Source organism: Notolepis coatsorum (genome assembly GCF_963971535.1).
Source record: "Notolepis coatsorum genome assembly, chromosome: 1".
Taxonomy (NCBI): domain Eukaryota; kingdom Metazoa; phylum Chordata; class Actinopteri; order Aulopiformes; family Paralepididae; genus Notolepis; species Notolepis coatsorum.
The window spans coordinates 178,097,828-178,119,835 of record NC_140165.1 but is presented as its reverse complement, the minus strand read 5'-3'; positions in this window follow the sequence as shown (position 1 = coordinate 178,119,835).

Sequence of the window (22,008 nt, the reverse complement as noted above, 5' to 3'; positions counted from 1 at the left end):
TCATAGCAGTACTGAAGCAATACAAATATGGTATGTCATAAATATAGAGATGTAGCAGTACTGTCTATCTATATATATGTTACCACTATTTGTAAAAGCCACAACCACGTTACCATATTTGTAATAATGTAAATCATTGTGTCGTTGTACATATTGTGTATACACCGTTAGAAGCTAACATAGCTTAGCTTGGTAGCTATTGTGCTAACAACATATCCCGACGTCCGGCTCGCTGGCCGGCATGCACGCCCGACACAAAATGGTTCTCTCCTCTCTGTACACCCCCGTCCCCACGGGTACCCTGCCGGGGAGCCCATGGACGCGACAACGGCGGCAGCCGTAGGGTGCTCGAGCCTGCCGTAACGCTAGTGGTACACAATAGCTATGAGCTAACTAACGCTACGGCCGCCGCTGTTGTCGCGTCCACAAGCTCCCCGGCAGGACACCCGCGAGAACGGGGGCACACAAGGAGGAGAGAACCACCCCAAATCGAGCACTCATGCCGGCCGACAAGCCGGACACCGCGGTTGTTGTTAGCACAATAGTAGCCCACTGTGATGCACCGAGTGGGCCACCATTGATCAACATGCAGCGATGTGTAGCTTGCATGATGCGTGTGCAGTGCTTTGCCACACAGGTCTGAGAAGAGGACCTGCACATGATAGCAACCGGGAGCGTCGCGGAGCATTCAGCCTGCTGGCTACCTAGATCCACTTCAACCAGCCGAGCGTCGGGAGCTCCAGCAGCTTGTCGATGTGCTAATAGCCTGGAGCCAGCTACCGTTAGCTTGCAGAGGCTCCAGCACACCGACAAGCTGTGTAGCCAGCAGGCTGAATGCTCCGCGACGCTGGTTGAAGTGGATATAGGTAGCCAGCAGGCTGAATGCTCAACGACGCTCCCGGTTGCTAACGCCGGCCCCGGCTGGTGCTAAGTAGCTAGCGATCGCTCCCGAGTCCCGAGAGCTAACGCCGGTCTGTCTGTCGAAGACCGAGGGAACCGCATCAGGCTTCAGCTGATTAGTGATCTTCTGGACAAACCTTCCACCCTGCAGGTAGCAAGAATGGAGGCGGGCATTACTAAAACCACAGAGCCAATCACATCACCGTGCGCTATAAACAGCGCCCTGTGACGTGCACCAGGTCGTCAAATCAACATGACCTGATTTACTAGAGGCAAAGAGGGGATGAGCTGTAGCTGAGGAATTCGCCAATATAGTATTTAGGCCCAAAAACACATTGATACGAACTCCTATTACTATAATACAATGCTAGAGACTGAAAAATGACATTTATAATGCATAGCACCTTTAAAGAGGCCATAGTGTCCCCTGAATCAAGTAAATGGGAGAGAGCAATGGATGAGGAGATGAGGTCCCTAGAGGACAACCACACCTTCACTCTAACCAAGTTACATGTTTTAATTGTATTATGTTTTAATTGCAATGTATATGTTGTAATGTTTTAATGTTGTCTCGGACCCCAGGAAGACTAGTTGACGTCTTGGCGTCAGCTAATGGGGATCCTTTGCTAATAAACAAATAAACAGTGCCGTCTGACAGATTCGGCCATCAGACGCTGCTTGTGTGTAACGGAGATGTATCTGTTATTTAGTTAGGCCTACTGGACATTTTCGTTGACATAAGTAGACTTTTCGTTTTTGTTTATTTATTAAGTTAATATAAACCGTGTTTCGAATGTTTTTGAGGTTGTTAAATACACGCCTTTGAGTTATTTAAGTGGCGAGTGAAGTTATTTTCGTTGTCCGCTTATTTCTCGCCGGAGTGATACAATGTCATGTTGAGATCACACAATATCCCGATTCCGCAAACAAAATAAACTGTTCCAAAGATATTTAATGTTTTGCTAAACATGTCTAATGTTGCGCCCGGCTTCAGTTAAAAGCCAAACTGCATTCTAAATTTAGTTAATAGACACCAGACAGAAGAGCCGCGTCTGCACCTGATGCGCTGATGTTGTGGATAGTTGAGGATGTTGGCATTGCGTAAGTGGTCCCAGGATGACCTAATAACATTATTAGTTGAATTTACTGTACAGGAATCATTTGAATATATGCGAGTTACCAGACCAGGCTGCAGAAACAAATTAGTGGGGGGGCATAAAATGTTCTCGGGGGGGCACAATGGTTTTTCAACACAGGTTCCCTTTTATACGTTTCAGCTGGGACAACGGCGCTGTGGCTTGCTTGGCGCTGCCCACGGTGCTGAACTAAACAGCAGAGAGGCAATTGAAAAATCAAATTTCTCTCTATCTTAAGAACATTCACTTATACAAAAACAGACTGAACGGATATATATAACAGACCTGCTGGGGCATGGCGGACTGAGAGCAGGGGACACAAACAGGCTGGATAAGATGGTCAGGAAGGCCAGTAGCGTGGTTGGGGTGGAGCTGGACTCTAGCGAGGGTGGCGGAGAGGAGGAACCTTGCTAAGCTCCAGGCCATCAGGGAAAACCCCTCCCACCCACTATACACAGACTTGGCTGACAGGAGGAGCATGTTATAGGCTCACACTACCTAAATGCAGCACTGAACGGCACAGGAAGTCCTTCATTCCGACAGCCATCAGACTATACAATGCATCACTGTGCCTCACTGCATCACTAAGCACAGAGTGACAGTTACCATCTTCCTGGACTCTTACTTTTTAAACAGCACTGTGCAATATTACACCTACTGTAGACTTCAGTATATTTTTACTGTATTTATTTACTGTATCTTTTATTCAATTTTTATTCTATTTCATTTGATTCTATTCTTAGGCCATTTGTTTTGTTATTCTTATTCATGACTTGTTGTCTAAATGTTTAATGTTGAGTGATTTGCAGTGTCAAATTTCCCTCAGGATAATACATTTCTATTCTATTCTATTCTATATCTTTGAAAAGTCTCCATTTATTCAACACTTCTGAATTCACTGACAAACTGAACTGAACTGATGTATAAGGAAATGATGTTCACAAGGTACAGGGATGAGGAAGGGACTTGATATTCACAGGTGTTTAAATTTTTATTTTATTTCTTTCATGTTTTACATATATAGTTTTTGTTTTTTTGTTTTGCATATATATATATATTTTTTTTTATGTTTTAAAATAGTACACTCATTTGAGTAGTGGAAAAGGGGTAGGATTAAATAAGTGTATACTTCTTCCTACTCCTTTACGAACATGTAGATTGAGTTGTGTTTTGATTTAGTTATTGTTTGTTTGTATTCATTGCATGTTCGAAATAAAGATTTCAAATCAAATCAAATCAAACTGACAAAAATAAGGTGCATAAAAAAGCAAACAAAATTCCTCCACAGGCTACTCACCATCATTAGTAGAGCGGCAAGTGGCGTTTGGGGACAGAGTGAAATCTTCTTAAAACACTGCCCCTCCACTCATTCCTGAACTTTTTTGTTAAGTCCTTCTCAAATGCCAACTGAATTAAATTGGCCTTGCGTCGATGAAGCATATAGGCGATGTTCTGTAAAGACATTCTTGAGGGTAGAAAACGAATTCTCACAGAGTGCCGTGCTAGCTTCAGTAGTGTTGTTGTTGACATCAGTGCCCACTAGGGCTGTCCCCGACTAAGGATTTGGATAGTCGACTTTGATTGGAAAAAAAAAAGAGCAGGGTGGGCACAGCTGACTCAGTGGGCGGGCCTGGCCCCCTAATGACCGCCCATGGCGCCGGGTCTGCGAGTTACGTGAATACGTGAATATAGCTTGCCCGTGGACACAAACCTTCATATGCATTAACAACTCCGTCTTTTACTGTATGATATAAGTGTGTATTAAAAGACGGAGCTGTTAATGGTATGAAGGTTTGTTTGTGTCCACGGGCAAGCTATATTCACGTAAGTAACTAGCTGTATATTCACGTAAGTAACTAGCTGATTCCTGTAATTCCTGTACAGTAACTATTCAACTAATAATGTTATTAGGTCCTCCTGAGACCACTCACGCGTAATGCCAACATCCTCAACTATCCACAACATCAGCGCATCAGGTGCAGATGCTCTTCTGTCTGGCGTCTATTAACTAAATTTAGAATTTGCTATTTGGTCTAAAGCCGGGCGCAACACTAGACATGTTTAGCAAAACATTAAATATCTTTGGAACAGTTTGTGTTTCATATTTGGGAGATTGTGATCTCAACATTGACATTATCTCTCCGTCGCCCAATGGCAGTGCGCATGGAATCATGACATATCTAGATTGGTTGTTTCCTCAGTCTGGACTGCATCGAATCCTCCGCTATCTATCTATTTATCATCTATGTATGTCAATATAGCCAATGGAAATGCTAGGAATGGTCACGTGGGCTGGAGGAACCAATGGACAATTCCTATCGTTTCTCAATCGACCTGTCCGCTCGGTACCGCTATGGTATTTGAGATATGGCTTATCGCCACCTACTGGCCAGCATGCTTGTTGGAGCAATTTATATGCGTTTATGTGTTTGCGTCTGGATCGTTTAAATTTTTTTAACGCCGTCATGCGGACGAGGATTTTTTTTTAAACAGAGCTTGAAAATATCCGTTTTGCAAAAGATCCAGATACGTGTGGACATGGCCTTAGATATATGTTTCCCCTGTCTAATCCCCTCTGTCTGCTTTTTCCACTTATAGGAACAGGTTGTACCAACACCCAATTTGGATCCTTTGATCATTCTGATACATACTATTTTTGTTGTTTATGTCATTATTCTTTGTTTAGATAGGATTAAATAAATTCTTTTGTTAAATTGTTATCACGTGTTGACTCCCTATTTGACATAAATCACCTGTTTGTGACACTAGGCTTGAGTAAATTATGATGAAACAAAGGAGAATATAAATTATGATTTTTCTTTGCATCTTTGCCGGTGAATAACACCATGCTAAAAATGACCAGACATGAAAGACTGCCACTGAGCTCGTTCAGCACCTTCTTGAGATCAAAAGATCTAAGCAAATTAATAAAGGGAAGATGATTAAACAGAAGGTTTTGTAGATACAGTACTGAATTCTGCCATCTGGACACATGCAATTTGAAATATTATTATAGAATATAAAATATCAGGCCTATAAATTACCTTTATAATGCAGGATCTCTTTAGGGGGGTCTTTATTCGGCATGCAATGAACTGGACATGCAATTGGAGCGGCACACACACACACCGGGATACACACACACACACATGCATTGTCTTTCCTCAGTCGCCGATGCGATTGAGTCTCTGCGCTTGACCCTTATTATAGTCAAGTTGCACATCTATGGATCGGGCCAAATCGACTCTTTCCAATGGCAGAGTTCAATCTGGATTTAGTATCACCAGGCATGCAGCAAGAACCGTGAATGAAATCTACTGTAAATACAGTTATTTTCTATTATGGAAACTGATCCGCCATTTTTTATCGGATTGAAACGCGGATTCTTGCTAAACGTTCACAGAAGGTAGACACAATAACTGTGCTCCAATCTATGCCAATAACATTGAGTTTTGTGGTAGATAATCCAGAAAATCCAGAAATCCAGAAAAATAAGAAAAATCCAGAAAAATAAGAGAAATAAATTTAGCTGACGCTTTTATCCAAAGCGACTTACAAGTTATGTACTGTTAAAGCGTTCTTTTAATTGACCTTGAAAGATGAGGAGAGGTTGTTAGCAATCAAATATTTATTACAGATTGAATATTCAATATTACAGAGTATTTACACAAACAGCTGAGAGTGGACACGGTTCTACTTAGATTTTGGTGTGTCCCGCCCCTTCCATCACATTGTCATTTTATAGTTATATTTCATTAGCTACGCTGTCTGCTTCGCACTATGGGATACACTCAGCGCCTAATGCACGTCAACTGAAAACTTCTCACATGCACTTTTCATCTGCCCGACCACGCCCACCTCCGGCCAGCATATAGCCCAGGTGTGGTGATCTGCTCCCCCTTCCTCATTGTTCAACAAAACGTTTGTGCTCACAGGCCTTCGGCAGTTGAAACGGAAATTTTGTTAATTAGTTAGGTGAGAGATGTAAGAATATTCCACCGACGTCCTTTTTTCAGGACTTTCCCGGCACGTTCGGAAAGGGAAGTGCTTGGGACCGCTGCTCATTATGGAGTTTTCCTAGCAGACCGGCAGTTCCTCGTCGGAGGACTGCTGGTATGCTGTGGCGCGGTCGGTGGAAGGCTTCGAGCCCTGGCGTGCTGCCTTCCGACTGCTTTTTACCCCCGCACGGAGGGTTAAATGCAGGCTCGATGTGGCGGAGCGCGTCTCCAAGAGAGGCGCGTCAGAGGGAATCCCCGACAAACAGGAGGGTTCCCTGGGTCCAGCCCTCGCCAGGTACGGAGGGAGTGGCACGCAACATAGCAGAAACAGTGTCTGTCTGACCGGGCATCTCTGCGTGTAAACATTGGCGGTTTGGACGTGTTTTGTGGAGAACCGTCCAGAAGAGCTGCGCCTTCATTCAAGGAAAAAGAGGCGCGTGACCAGCGGCAGGTGTACATCAACAGGTGCGTGCTTGTGCTTGTTTTAACCCTGTGGTATGTCCTTTCTCTTTCAAGTGAATGGACCCCCCCCCGTCATTTCCTGCTGTGTCTTCTTAGCCATTATATTCTACTGGCTTGGTGCTCTGTGTTTTTCCTTGTGTCCGCGGATCGCACTTCTTAAGGAGTAGTGACGACCTGGGCTTTTTATGGGCTTATGTTATGTTCGCGTCAACGGGGAATTGTATGTTTAGACATATTTTTATATATATATATGTATATGGTGTATTGTGAATGAGGTACACTGGGGGAAATAGGACTATGTCTTCCCCTGGTCTGCATCCCTCTACCAATTATGTGTATTGAGGCGTGCTGCATTGTACCCATTCTGCAATCTGTTAATACGATTTTCAATCGGTATCATGTTTCGTGTTCAATCTATGTATCAGGCTGGCTCGCACCTTATATCACCTGTTTTGAACAAGGTGAAGCGACGCGTGGGGCCATACAGTGCGTCCACATTCCCCACTCGTGTTTTGTCATGAGGACGGGGAATTGTATGAGGGGCCGTTTAGGCCATATACCGTCACTGTCACATATACATATTGAAATGTGTCTCGTATGTCCACACTCCCCACTCGTGTTATGTAATAGCACGACGACAGGGAATTGTGGTTTTGGACATATATGGACATATTTTGGACATATATGTATATATATGGTATATTGTGAATGAGGTACACTGGGGTAAATAAGACTATAATGTCTTTTCCTTGGTCTGCATCCCTCTGACAATTGTTTGTACTGAGGCGTGCTGAATTGTACCCATTTTGCAATCTGTTAATACGATTTTCAACCACTATATCATGCTGGCTCGCGCCTTGTGTCACCTGTTTGAACAGGGTGAGGCGCCGCAGGGCCATGCCATGTGTCCACACTTCCCACTCGTGTTATGTACGCGACAATGGCGAATTATGGTTTTAGGCATATGTATATATATTTATATATATATATGGTAGTTTGAAAACCATTTGCCATGTCTGATGTGGTGCCAGACAATGGGTTTCCCCCCCGTCTTGTGTTCACGTCAACAGGGAATTGTATGTTAGACATATATTTATATATGTATATATATGGTAAAATTGGAAATGGGCTGCACTGGGGTAAATAAGACTATAGTAGTCTTTCCCTTGGCCCTATTCCCTGTACCTGGTTCAACTAAGTCGATCAAGAGTCCCATTATCCAGATTCAATTAACCCGATGTTTGAAGCCGGGATTTTCCTGTTCCTCGAAGGTGGATTCAGTCTCGTTAACTCGAACCAGACTTGATACTCAGGATCAGTGCGCGCGCCCGCCTCAGCCGAGAAGGCAGCAAGTGTCGAGAGCAGAGATCCTGATTTTCTAATGGCATTGATTGATTGATAACTTTACTAACAGATTGCAGTACGGCTCAATAGCCTCGCCGACAAGTTAAATGCATAATCTATAGGCTAATTTCAAATCCCTCATTACCCCAATCAATCAGATTATATTTCTTTAAACGTTCCTGCTGGCAGTAGGTTTATGCATTGAATAATCAAATGAGATTTTGCTAGCGAAAATAATTAGTTCAACTGTTTCAGAATAAGGATACGGCTCTCTTATCTATTGATTGATGTATGGTGGATATTTTACTTATCTGCACTGTGGTGTGACGGTTTGTGCTTTTGACTTTCACGCAGACGGCCCGTGTTCGAATCCCCCTCCTTCTAGTTTGTTTCCTCTTTTTGCAATGTAAATACTTTGGTGCACGTTTAGAGCTATATAAAGAATGACATCCTCAATGCATGTAGATTTATAATATTTTAACTTAAAACTAGGCTACTTTTGCGTATAATCATTAATATTATATTCCAAAAGTATTATATTGGAAGTGCAGGGTTTCGAACTCAGGCCGTCGGGTTGACAGGTTTGAGCACTAGCCGTTGGACCACTGTGCCAGGCGGGATATATATATATATATATCAATGGACAAAGACCCGTGTTTCGAATAATTTTCTTTTGAATGAAGTTTTATCTCTTTATTCTCAAAGGCATTAATGTGACGTCAACGGCTCATTCAATTTCTCAAATCCGTCAAACAGCGCATCTCATCAGACATTTTAATCCCAGTTACAATATCACAATAACGTGTGAGTGATGATACAATTCAACAATCCTCGCATAGACACTTCAATTTTATGCTTGAATGAAACACAATCCGGGCGCTCCGTTAAGCAAATCTACACCGGAGAATATATGAAACTAATCAGAGCCAAACGGCCGATAGGTTTCATTCATTAAAAATATCCCCGCGGGATTCACATTTGCAATGCGCCTGCAGCGTGTATCGCACTCCGAGCGCCGTATATGACGTGCATTATTTTATTTAGGTCAAAGTAAATCTATAGGCTGAATATGATTTATTATCAGCATTTAGTTCTATTATTATACATTTCAAAAGCCCCCTCTAGGAAAACGAAGCACAGAAACATAATTCAGAATGGTATAAATGGGATCTCTAGACTGTGAGAATCATTTCAGGAAGCGAGCTGTCATTTATTTGCAGGGGCGTGGCCATGGTTCATCCGGCTAACTGAACTTAACCCTGCTCTCGACCAGGCTCAAACTTTTTGATCTGTTGTCATGGTGATTTGGACAATCGAGCGTCGGGGAACAGAAAGGTCCGGCTTAAGTCAGGCTAGACTGGAAATTATCCGGCTAACTCAGTTAGCCAGGTACGGGGAACGGCGCCCTGGTCGGCATCCCTCTGACAATTGTGTGTATTGAGGCATACTGCATTGTACCCATTCTGCAATCTGTCGATACAATTGTTGTCCCCCGGAAGACCGGGACTACAGGTTCGCCCTTTGGGGGAACCGTGGACGGGCCACGACACGAAGGAGGTGAATAGAAGGAGGTAACAGGTTTTTTCCCCTGTTGCCCAGAGTGGTTTTATGTACGTATTGTTTTGTTGTTGGGTGCGACTGTGGTAGTGGGACGCTGGAAAGCGTTCCCCCCTCTCGCCCACGTTGTACGTAATTACTCTATTCTTTGCACTGTATATACATTTATGTTTGTTGTTGTTTATGTTGTTTTTTTGTAATGAAAAAGCCAGAGTGAAACCGGCAGGTTCTGTTCAACAAACGTGCAATTATTCCTTAGTCATGTCCCCATGAGAAAATGCCTGATATGATGCTAGACGGCTTGACGCCATTTTGCCTCGCCTGAGGGGAGGCACAATGGTAGCAGGTCTTGCATTTTTTGTCATCGACGGATCCTTTTTCAGAGAAAAAATTACTGTCTGATATGTGGGTTTTGGTCGAGTGCCCCGCCGTTCTTTGTTATTGTAATATGATTTGACCCCACTGCCTCCTGGCGTTTTTGGCCGGAGGACTGCGAGCGGTGCTTGGAGTTCCTTTTTCTTTTTCTTTGAAGACTTGGAACTGGCGTTACATTTGGCGGGGGCATTGAACTTAATCGTGTGTGTTGGATATGAAGTTTTAGTCTTAGAATATGAGAATATACCTGGTATGATTTATGACTGTCTGATACTAGATTGTTCAGTGACCCTACAGTCTGTGTTATTTATAATAACGTTAAAGCAGCTGTATCCGGTGGCGCTCAGCCCGGAGGCAGGCAGGCGGTGTCTGGTCCCATTTTTTCAAATTGGGACCAGCGTTATACCTGAAGGGGGTCCTTTACAATCTATTCATATGGTATATGACGTTTCGTTTCTGTATCTGTTTTTTGCCTAAAGGGGGTTCCCCGCTATCCGTCGGTGGATATTTGGGGACCCTCGTTAGCTCTGGCGTTAGCAACCAGGGGAGTTGCGTGCGCACTTCCCCGGTTTGAGTTGTTTACTCAAGGCTCTTTTTCGTCTTGCGCTGTTCTGGCTCTGCTGTGTGAAGCAGGTGCCACAGCCACGACAACCAGACAAAATCGGGTTCATTCTAGAATTTTGTTGGCGAAATAGGTTGATTTTCCGGTCCCAGCTATGGGAACTAGTTTGGGGGGGGGGGGGGGGGGGGGTGATTCAGACCCATGCCACGCATGTCTCCCGATCGGTTGATTTTAAGTGGAGACGTAGTGATGGTTCCCATCCTCGGTGTAGCCCCCCCTCCAGCTGAAAAGGGGGATGACGTCTGCCCGCATTGTGGCCCTGCCTGTCACCCGAATGTGGTGTGGAAGAACGCACAGTGGTACTGTGCTGTGTTTTCCCCCTCAACTCGTATATGAGTGTATGACGAGTAGAGTTTTAGACTGAGTTCCACATCTGATAGTTTTTAACATCTGTGTGTATTGAGCGTGCGGTGTGATACCCATTCTCCAATCGGTTAAGTTGAAATGAAAAGGTAGTTTTCAATTGGTTGGTCAATCATTGATGTGGGGCCTCGGCCACTGGGCTATGTCACATCTCACGTGGTGGACTTCGCCGACTCCCCCTATTGTGGGTTGCCAGCCCAATACGGTGGGGAGGTAGTGGGCCTATTCTGCCTCCCTACGGCCTAACATATTTTCAACACTGCCGTTAGGAACCGGGCACGCCCCCGGATCTGTCGGAACAGCATAGAAACAGCGTTTTCTATGTGTACAGATGGGAAGGAGGGTTTTTTATGTAGGTTTCCCTCGTCCAGGCTGACAGTACTAAGGTGTTGGTCAGCCTGTACAGTAGGGGGCTCGGTGAGAGGGCTCGTCTGGTTAGCCGCAGCCAGCAACCCCCAAGAGAGGGTGACAGGGCAGGCCTGTGGTCACAGGGGGGGGGCCCACCTATGGGTGGGCCAGTGGAATGCTGCTCTCAGGCGGTCAGTCCCTCTAGCGCCTCTGTGACTTACGGCCAAAACGCACACCCCCTGTCTGTTTTACGGGGGGCATCTCCGTTACGGGACACAGGACTCATCCTGGCCGCGCCGGGCGGGGTCGGTCTTAACCTAGTGTCCACCAGGTGTCAGCCATGCTCTGCTGTACTGGTCACCTGTAGGCCCCAGCATTCCAGGAGGCTCACTGGCAGCTGCCTCTGCAGGCCTGGCTCGGAGCTTCCAATGTGGGAATGGGTAGGGCAGGCTTGCCGTCACAGGGGGGGGGGGGGGGGGGGGGGGGCGCGATGGAGCTGTTTCGGACAGCTGGTCCCCGTGGCACCCTCTGTGACTCATCGGTCAAGCACATGCGCACTCCCTCTCTCTGCGCTCGGCTCGCTAAGTAGCACAGTGCCTCTGGGGGGGGTGGGGGGGCGCTGTCGTCAATCCGGGTGAGGGCCTTTGGTCCTCATCGGAACCTTCGGGGGGGTTCTGTCTCGCGGCCATGGCCGGGGGCCCCGCCTCTGTAAAGGAGAAGTGCAGCTCTTGGAGCTGGAACCCCTTCTGCATCCTGCTGCCGGGCGGCTGGCGGGGTGCATGGTGAGGTAGGCAGCGGTTTTTCGCAGGATCTACTCACCTTGTGCGTTTTGGGGTAATTGCGCCACACTGTGCATGATTGGCGTCCTTCCCTCCGCTCCTCGTTAGGATGCGCTAGGGGGCCGGACCCCACCCCATGTTTTTCTGATGGTCGTGAAGGGGACCTCAGGGGGTGCATTTGTCGGGGCTACGCGCGCTGTTTCGCCCGTTGTCCCATAGTGCGAAGCAGACAGCGTAGCTAATGAAATATAACGAAGGTTATCCTATAACCCTAGTTATATGATTAGCGTAGCTGTCTGCTTTTAACGCAGCCCTGAGGACCCTTGGCTGTGTTTAGTTGAAATTCAGACTCGGAAGGGGGAGCTGATCACGACACCTGGGCTATATGCTGGCCGGAAGTGGGCATGGTCGGGCAGATGAAAGGTGCATGTGAGAAGTTTTCAGTTGACGTGCATTAGGCGCTGAGTGTATCCCATAGTGCGAAGCAGACAGCTACGCTAATCATATAAATGGTAAATGGCTGCTTTTTTATATAGCGCTTTTATCCAAAGCGCTTTGCAATTTTGTTACTCACATTTGACCCATTCACTCACACATTCACACACCGACGTTTTTCTGGTTGGTGTTCTGAGCGAATGAGGTGGTTCTCTTCAAAATTTGCAGCATGGTTCAGGGCTTTAACAAATGACTATATAAGGTAAACCAGTTGAAATGGCAAGGATCTAGAATTACGTCTGTCTCCTGGTAGTTCAGAAGGACAGCTGGGGTCATGGTGACACATAGGCCTTTGCTTGTTTTAATACCATATAATAATAACACATTTTAATGGTACACATATGTGTAGATATTTGTCTATACATTCTTACAATAGATAAATGGATTGATTCATAGATATTATACATTATTGTAGATCCTGACAATGCTGCCTGGTCAGCCAAAATCGTCACCTCATCAGTTCTTGGGCCTGTGGGGCTGTGGCTTTTAGCAACAGCTGCACTGACCCTTCCGGTCACAAATAGATTTTGACACTTCAGTAGATACAGGACATGCTGAGATAAATACAGGCTGAGACATGATAATAGAAAGACATGGATAGATGTATCTAGGGACATAAATAAATGGATTTTAGCCCACAGTACGACAAGTCATCAGGAAGGGCACAACTCTATCAACTGAGTAACAATGTTCATCAAAGTGTTGAGTGCTACAGTGTAGGTTAGTATATTAGGACAAGTGAATGACAGTAAGGTTAGTTAGGGTTAGATTTTTTATTTGTTTTCATTTCAGATAATGGTTGAAGAAGTGCGTCTTTAGTCGACGGCGAAAGATTGGACGGGTTTCGGCTGTCATGACTGTGGTGGGCAGTCCGTTCCACTAACATGGGCCCCTTGAATATGGCTGCGTTCAGCCTCCCAGACCCCCATAAGAGGGACCCACCCCTCCCGCCATCCACCCCCAGAAATAGGGTTCCCCCACATCCCAGGTCCATCCCACGCGGGGCCGAGCACTCAACAACACGGGTCCCTTGAATTTAATTGGGCCAGGCTCAGTAGAGGAGAGAGGGAAGGTACTCCCCCCCACCGAGCCAAGCCCGCTACCTCCCATGTCACCAAGCACCCCATCCCACCCCACGCACAACAACCCCACAACATACAAGACCCCACTCTCCCGGGCAAAACCGCGGGAACGATGCAACCCCCCCCCCCCCCCCCCCCGATGAATTTAAACGTTGCAAACTATCTCTCCTCTCTGTCTCTGCACGAGAAGCGAGCCGCAGCAAGCCATTATTACTCACACTCACACATACGGGTACTTAAGAGAGGTGCCAGTCAGTGGCTCCGTGCTGCTGAAGCGCAGCACACACAGACCGAGCTCTGCGCTCGTCATGGCGGAGAGAGCAAAGCGCTCGAAAGTCTGGGTACACTTTATGAAAGTCGATGCCGACGACGCACGTTGCCACAAGTGCAATAAAACATTTGCCAGTAAGGGTGGCAATACAAGCAATTTGTCAAAACATCTGTTGTCAAAACATAACATTACATAATTACATAACATAATGCGCCGTTTTCGACTGCTTTGCTCGCAGTGTTCCATCTCCATCCACGTCCACTGCAGGTAAGCCAAGATACAGAGTTAGCTAGGCTAATAACGAATTATTATGAATAGGCTAATAAATAAAATATAATTGCTTAGCTAATTGTTTAGCTACAAATATATTAGAAAGATGAAAGATCTTCAGGCTGAGGCTGCAGCCACCATGTCCCAGCATCAGGCTGAGGCTGCAGCCACCGTGTCCCAGCCCACCCCTCCTCCCTCTAGCACCACCGGTCCCAACAAGCCCAAAGTCCCTTCACCCTAGCAGCTAGAAGAAGGATGACAGAGTGTCACAGCCTCTACTAATAACATGGAGTATTGAACCGTTTTTAACAGCTGGGTATTGGGTGGGACATTCTGATTTAAGAACTTTCTAAATAAAATAGAAAGTCCCAAAATAGTTAATTTATCTGACTGCTTGTATTAATTGATAAAAAAAAGTAGCCATGTGCAGTAATATAGTTATATAAAAGAATAATAAAGCAATGTCGATTCTGTTCATTATAATTTTAATTTTTTTTTGCTAAATAAAAAAGAACCGATAAGAGTATCGATAAAGTACCGAACCGTTAAGCAGTATTGTTCTGAAGGTCCAGATTAACACTGAAAGTCTGCGTTTATTATTTTGTATAACTTGTATATTGTTTATATATATAAGATATATATCTTTACGCCATCTGTTTGCATAATAGTATTCTTCGCTCGCCTCATTGGGTCCCATCATTGACGTTGTAGGCGCCTGAGACGCGCCCCCTAGACATGGTTTCTAGACATGTTCAGACACGTTCAGACTAGCCCAGAGCAAGCGCATTGATTCTGTACAGGTGAATCGGCCGAGCCCCATAGGGATCAGTTTGAGTATATATATTGTAGACGGTGCAAGCAGCCGCGCGGCAGTAACATAACAGGAGAAGTAGCAGAGCGAGAGTGTGATACGTCCGGTACAGTTGTACACAGACCTACAAGCAGTGTATCGTTACAGAGAGCTAATGGCTACTTAGATACGACTATAATATTGTAGAGCCATTATTGGCACAGTATAGTGACTCGTGTAAGCGAAGTAAAGTGGAGAGACTTATAGTTAAACCCAGCGCCGTTTGGATATAACTACTCATTGGAGACCGTCTGCGGGTTAGCTTCCAGTACAAACGAAGCTAGCTAGCTACCATCTATGCCAACAGGCTTTTGGATTAATAGCTATTAACCCTGCCATCGGGCGCTAGGATTACAAGGACCGGTTCCGTACGAGACCCCTTTCTTCCAGCGGCGACAGGATTATCCGACCGGTCTACAGTTCCTCCGGAGCTTGGAGCTCCAGAGGGAAACCATCGTCTCCAGCTACCATTTGCTTTTCTCAGTATCGCCTCGTTTCGTCTCACTCCCTGCAGAGCTCCGGTCGAGTATCCGTAACCTAGGAACTATTCATTACCGCTGACTTTGATACACTGACATTCTATTATTAAAGGAGAACCGTGATAACTGATATGTATGTTGCTATGACTATTAAAATGCTTATTAACCAGGTATCCCTGTCCCCGCGCAGTCAATTGAGTGTCCGCCATTTTGTCTAACTACACTGTCTGGCTATTAATATTTTTTAGTAGTGGTTTAATCTAAACAATCTTTAATACAGTCCGGGTTGTGTAGCCCCTTAGCTACAAGTATCGATAAGAGTAGTAGTATCGATAAAAGCCTAACGATACCCATCCCTAGTCATGTCCCTCTGTTCCCCGTTGGAAGGGTGAGGAGTAATGGCTCTCCTAGTGAGAGGGCTCCCCCTAGTGGCGAAATGCGCACTATATAAGTCCAACATTCGTTCTGTGGACGGCCTCAGAGCTCCCGGTCAATGTTCTGAATTTGTCTTTCTTATGCACATGTTCATTTGTATTGTGTGTCACGTGTAATCCTGTAGTTCGCATGCGCGCGCTCGGCCAATCAGAGCGCAAAACGGCAACACGGAACTGGAACAGCGTTGTAGAAGGCATTCACGCGGCCCCCCCAGAATTCACCAATACAAAAACTGCAACTAATTAATAGCCAGTGAACAGTCCATCAGTAAACAGATCACAGCACGAAATAGTCAACGTGGAGTGGGACGGATCAAGCGGCCGAACCGACTGCGCTTGGGGGATTAAGGGAGAGAAGTGGGACCAGCGGCCGGGCCCCGGAAGGGGCCAAGGCTGGAACAGAGGATGGGACAGGGGTCTGAGCCGAAACCGGGGGGCGCCCCCGCCGCGGGGGCAGGGCCAACTTAACTGGTTTGTCCTTGTCCAAGTGAGCAGGCTTAAGACGGTCTATAGCAGGGGTCTCAAACTCAATTTACCTGGGGGCCGCTGGAGGTAGAGTATGGGTAAGGCTGGGCCGCATCAAATATTCCACAAAAAAAAAGTTTCAAGTATTAAAAAAAAAAGTACAACTGATCCAATCTTCTCAATCTTTAGCAATAACATTTCAGAACATGAACAGTTCTTCAGAACATGAACAGTTCTTCAGAACATGAACGGTTCTTCAGGCTTCTTAGTGGTGTCAGTGGACTCATCCACAGCTATGGAAATGCACTGTGCATTTTTTTTATTCTATCACAAAGCTGTTTATAAAAAAAATAGGTAAAAACCATATAATGCGTTTTCATCAATAAATAAATGCCCCAAATTTTTTTATAGATTGGGGGCCCCACATTTTTTAATAGATTGGGGGCCCACAAATTGATTCTTTCATGGGGCCCAGAATCTCCAGCTACGCCCCTGGCTGGGACTTTTTCCGTCCATTCACCTTTGAATTGCAGTCGACTTTTCTTTTACTGACCATTTTTGAAAATGCCATATTTTTCTGCTGGCTGCCTGCTGGCGAAAATAGGCTAATAGCTACATTTATCTCACAGAGATAAAACTGGGAGTGAGTTTACTGTAGATGCGCTGTCAACTCTGCTCCGACTTGAACTGAAAGAGAGAGACAACATGCAGTCCGTGAAGACCCGCCCTACTCCCCTACTCTGCCTCTGATTCGCAGACTGTGGGTGAGGGGGAAAAACGCTGACGGGACGCGTATGTGATTGGACCAGACTCGTACACAGACAGACGGTGGCAGTGCAGGCGGACAGCGCGCAGCACTGCTCGCAGAGGAGAGAGATAGCGAGGATGCATTTGCTTCCACTTTACTTGATATCATATCACTCTGGAATCACGTTTCAACCAAGTCACTAACATAACCTTGCTGTCATGAGCCTGCGCTATGGTAGCCTACAAGTGATCAAATAAATAAAACTTCCAACTCTCGCGCAACGACTCGGCAAACAGTAGTGCACGGGCTGCATTAACACTACACTTTGATGTCCAGTAGGGGGCCGCAAAATATCATCCTGCGGGCCGCAATTGGCCCACGAGTTTGAGACCCCTGGTCTATAGTGACCCGCTCTGGCCTGCCTCCCATGTCCACAACAACGTTTTTAGTGCCCGCCTCCAGGACACGGAAAGGCCCGTCATAAGGGGGCTGCAGCGGGGTCCGATGGCTGTCGTGCCGGATGAAAACATATTTGGCCAATGGCAGGTCCATGGGGACGTAGGACTGGGGAAGGCAGTGGCGGGATGTTGGAATGGGAATAAGGGCATCGGCAACACCCCGGGACACTGTTTGATGGGAGGCGACGGACCAGGACGCTGTGGCCTCCGGAAGAAACTCCCCAGGGACCCGCAGCGGCTGGCCGTACACCAGCTCGCCGGATGAGGCCTGGAGGTCCTCTTTGGGGGCAGAACGAAGACCAAGCAAGACCCACGGGAGGCGGTCAACCCAGTCGCCATCCGTAAGGGCAGCCCGAAGAGCGGCCTTCATGTCCCTATGGAACCGATTGCAAAGTCAGTTGCCCTGCGGGTTGTACGCCGTAGTGCGGTGGATCTTCACCCCCAGGTGCTCCGCAACTGCAGTCTAGAGCTCCGAAGTGAACTGGGGGCCCCTGTCGCTTGTGATGTCCCCCGGTGTGCCAAAACGGGCCACCCAGCAGCCGATGAACGCCCGGGCCACCTCCGCTGCCGTAGTGGAGGACAGTGGAACAGCCTCCGGCCACCTGGTGGTCCTGTCCACCATGGTGAGGAGGTGAGTATATCCGTGGGAGGGGGGCAGGGGGCTCACCAGGTCCACATTCACATGGTCGAACCGCCTCTCTGGCACTATAAACGGTGCCAAAGGGGCACCTTGGCACGCTGGCACGCCACACATGAGCTAGCCCAGGTCCTAACATCCTTCCGAACGCCAGGCCACACAAACTTGACCCCCACCAGCTTAGTCGAGGCCTTCACACCTGGGTGGGAAAGGCTGTGGATCATGTTAAAAACCCGGCGACGCCAGGCCGTAGGCACCATAGGGCGTGGTTGGCCAGTGGAGATGTCGCAGAGGAGAGTCTGTGGCTTGGTCTGCCGCCATGGCGGCATAATCGAGTCCCAAGTGGACGGACCCGATGACCGCCCGAGAGAGGCAGTCGGCGACAAAGTTGTCGTGCTGAATGTCCGTGGTTAACTCGGAGATCGCCGAGAGCTGCCGCTGCTGACGTCCCGACCATGGCTCCGAGGTCTTGGCCATGGAGAACGTTAGCGGCTTGTGGTCAACAAAGGCAGTGAACTAGCGGCCTTCCAACAGGAATCTAAAGTGCCTAGTGGCGAGGAACAGACCCAGCAGTTCCCTGTCGAAAGTACTGTACTTACGCTTGTTGTCGCGGAGCTGTTTGCTAAAAAAGGCCAGTGGCTGCCAGGCACCGCCCACCCACTGCTCGCACACCGCCCCCACTGCATAGTCAGAGGCGTCTGTCGTGAGGGAGACCGGGGCAGTGGGAGAGGGGTGCGCCAGCAGAGCAGCGTTGGCTAGCGCGGTCTTGGCAGCCCCAAAGGCGCTGTCCATCCCAGAGGACCAATCTAACTCGTCCTTGGGCACTTTGCCCCGCAGAGCCTCGTACAAGGGGCGTATGAGGTGGGCAGCATGGGGAAGGAACCGGTTGTAAAAGTTCACCATGCCCAGGAACTCCTGTAGAGACCGTACGGTGCGGGGACGAGGAAAACTGGCAACGGCCTCCACCCTGGCGGGGAGTGGGGTGGCTCCCTGTGGAGCCACATGGTGTCCGAGGAAAGTGATGGAGGACTGCCCGAACTGGCACTTGGTCGGGTTTACGATGAGGCCGTGTTTACTGAGCCGCTCAAACAGCTGCTGGAGGTGTGTCATGTGCTCCTCTATGGACGTACTGGCTACAAGAATGTCATCCAAGTACACAAACAAAAACGGCATGTCCTGGAGCACAGAGTCCATCAGGCGCTGAAACGTCTGCGCCGCCCCCATGAGCCTGAAAGGCATTCTTAGGAATTCGAAAAGCCCAAAGGGTGTAATGACAGCTGTTTTTGGCACATCCCGTGGATGGACCGGCACCTGGTGGTAACCGTGCACCAGGTCCACCTTGGAGAGATGACAGCCCCCGCCAGGTGGGTAGAGAAGTCCTGTATGTGCGGGACAGGGTACCGGTCGGGGGTTGTGGTGTTATTAAGGCGACGGAAATCTCTGCAGGGGCGCCAACCCCCGCCAGCCTTTGTAACCATGTGTAATGGAGAAGCCCACGGGCTGTTCGAGCGGCGCACAATGCCAAGTCGCTCCATGGTGGAAAACTCCCCCCTGGCGATTGCCAGCTTGGCTGAGTCGAGGCGCCGGGCCTGGGCATAGACTGGGGGGCCCTCGTGGTAATATGGTGTTCCACACCGTGTTTGGCCACTGCAGATGAGAACGTGGGTGTGGTGAGGTCAGGGAACCCGGCGAGCAGGCGTTCATACGGGTCCCCGGTGGCAAGTGTGTTCAACAGGCAGAGAGCTCCGCCCCCCCCAACCGCCCCAAGTGTGCAGGGGTAAGAGGAAAAAGAGAGGGCATCGATCAAGCGACAGTTTTTAACATCTACCAGCAAGCTGAAGGCACAGAGGAAGTCTGCTCCGAGGAGCGGCGTGGACACCGCAGCCATAACAAAACCCGAGCCGAAACGGCGCCCCCCAAAACACACCTCCACATACCTGGTGCCGTAGGTACGTATGGGCGTACCGTTCGCTGCGTCCATCTGGGGCCCGTGTCTGCCGTCCATGGTGTCCACGCCCTGTGCCTGCAGGATGCTGCGTTGCGAGCCCGAGTCCACCAGCAGCCGCCGGCCAGACAAGGAGTCAGTGATGAACAACAGCTTGCAGTCATGGCCGGCACCGACAGCCACTAATGAGCGCCGGCCCTGGCGTTTCCCTGCCCCATGAAACTGCATGGCTTGCGACACTGCTTGGCCCTGTCCCCAAACCTGGCATGGTAATAGCAGAGCCCGTCGTCGGGTTGGCGTCAGGCTGTCACCGCAGCCGCGGTGTCTGTATAGGCCTCCATTGGTGGGGCAGAGGTGCCCTGGTGGGGAAGCAGCGCATGGACAAACTGCTGCTGCCTGTTGGCCAGGAAAACCCTGTCTGCTTCTGCAGCCAGGCCGCGATAGTCCTTGGTGGAGGAGAGGAGGGAACTGGCCAGTGCTGTGCGCACAGGCACTGGAAGCTGCCGCAGGAAAATGTGTGTAAACAGAAAGGAGGGATCAGCTGATCCCAGCACAGCCAGCATCTTCTCCATCAATTCTGATGGTTTGCCATCGCCGAGGCCGTTGAGGGACAGCAGGCGGTCCGCTTTCTCCAGTTCTGACAGTTCATACAGCTTCAGAAGGAATGTCTTTGTACTTGTCAGCTGCCGGCAGATCCTCCAACAGCATCATCGCCCGTGCCGTCGTTGAAGCATCCAACGCCGCCACCACATGGAAGTACTTAGTTAGATCTTGTGTTATTCCTCTCAGCTGGAATTGGGCTTCGATGTGTTTGAACCACGGCCGGGGATTATGCTGCCAAAAGTCGGGCAACTTGACGGTCACAGCGTAAATGTTCGCCTGTAGCATATTAGCGTCGTTAGCATTCGGTGCGGGTGCTTGCGGTTGCGCGACACCGTTGTCTTGCATAACGCTAAATGCTGTTAACGTTAAAACGTTTTCTTCACAGGGTCACCAATGTGGCGATAAGAAAGTAGCGAGCCAGAGACGTGGTTCGAGTTGAGGTACTTTACTTCTCACTCACATAGCATTTACAAATAACAACAAACTTAACCCGGAACCGGAAGTGGTATTTAACCTTTACCCTAAACAGTAAAACCCACACTCTTAAAGGCATAAGCCCACCTTGGTGAATGTCTCTTAATATAGGTCACCACAGTATCACATATTTCACTTTCAAAGATGAAAAAGAAAATATGTTGAAGCTTACAAACTGTTCTGAATTTAAATCCTGTGGTAGTCTGAGGAGGAGTTATTTTAATATGTACAGTGGCAGCTAGTTTGTAGCTGATTTAGCAGATTCGCTTGGTACCATTTGGCTACTGGCTATTTGAACACTCTGCTGCACCAGAATGCTCCTCTAACTCCATAAGAGGAAATCTAATTCAAATCCATAACACAGTGGGTCGATTTAAAAAAAAAATAAAAAAAAATGCCCCCCAATCTTTGCACCAAGGGTAGGTATAAAGTAATGACCAGGAAGCATGTCAACTCAAGAACTTGCATGATCCAGTGGATGGTGTCCAGATCCTCAGAGTAAATAATTTCTGTTTCAAATCATCCATTTAGCATCTAATTTTGGGTAAGGGGAACATATTTCCTTTGGAACACGTTTGCTTTCCACTTCTTCAGAGCAACTGGCAGTGGCGGCTCTGCCACTAGGGGCGCACGGGCGCCGCCCCCCCCCCTCCAGGCCCCTGGTTATAAACAAGAAAAAGTATCTTTTTGTTTTTTGTTTTATAGCCCTATAAATAATATAAACATGTTTAAAATGAATAATATTTACTCATTTTAAGTATGTTTGTGTTTCCAATGCACAATATAACGTTACTATATAAAATAAAAAAATACTCGTTTTCAGGAACAGGAAGTGACTCACTTTTTTTATTTTTTTATTTGTTTGTATTTCTCGGCCCGGGCTAGACGCGATAGCGCTCTGAGTGAGCGTCAC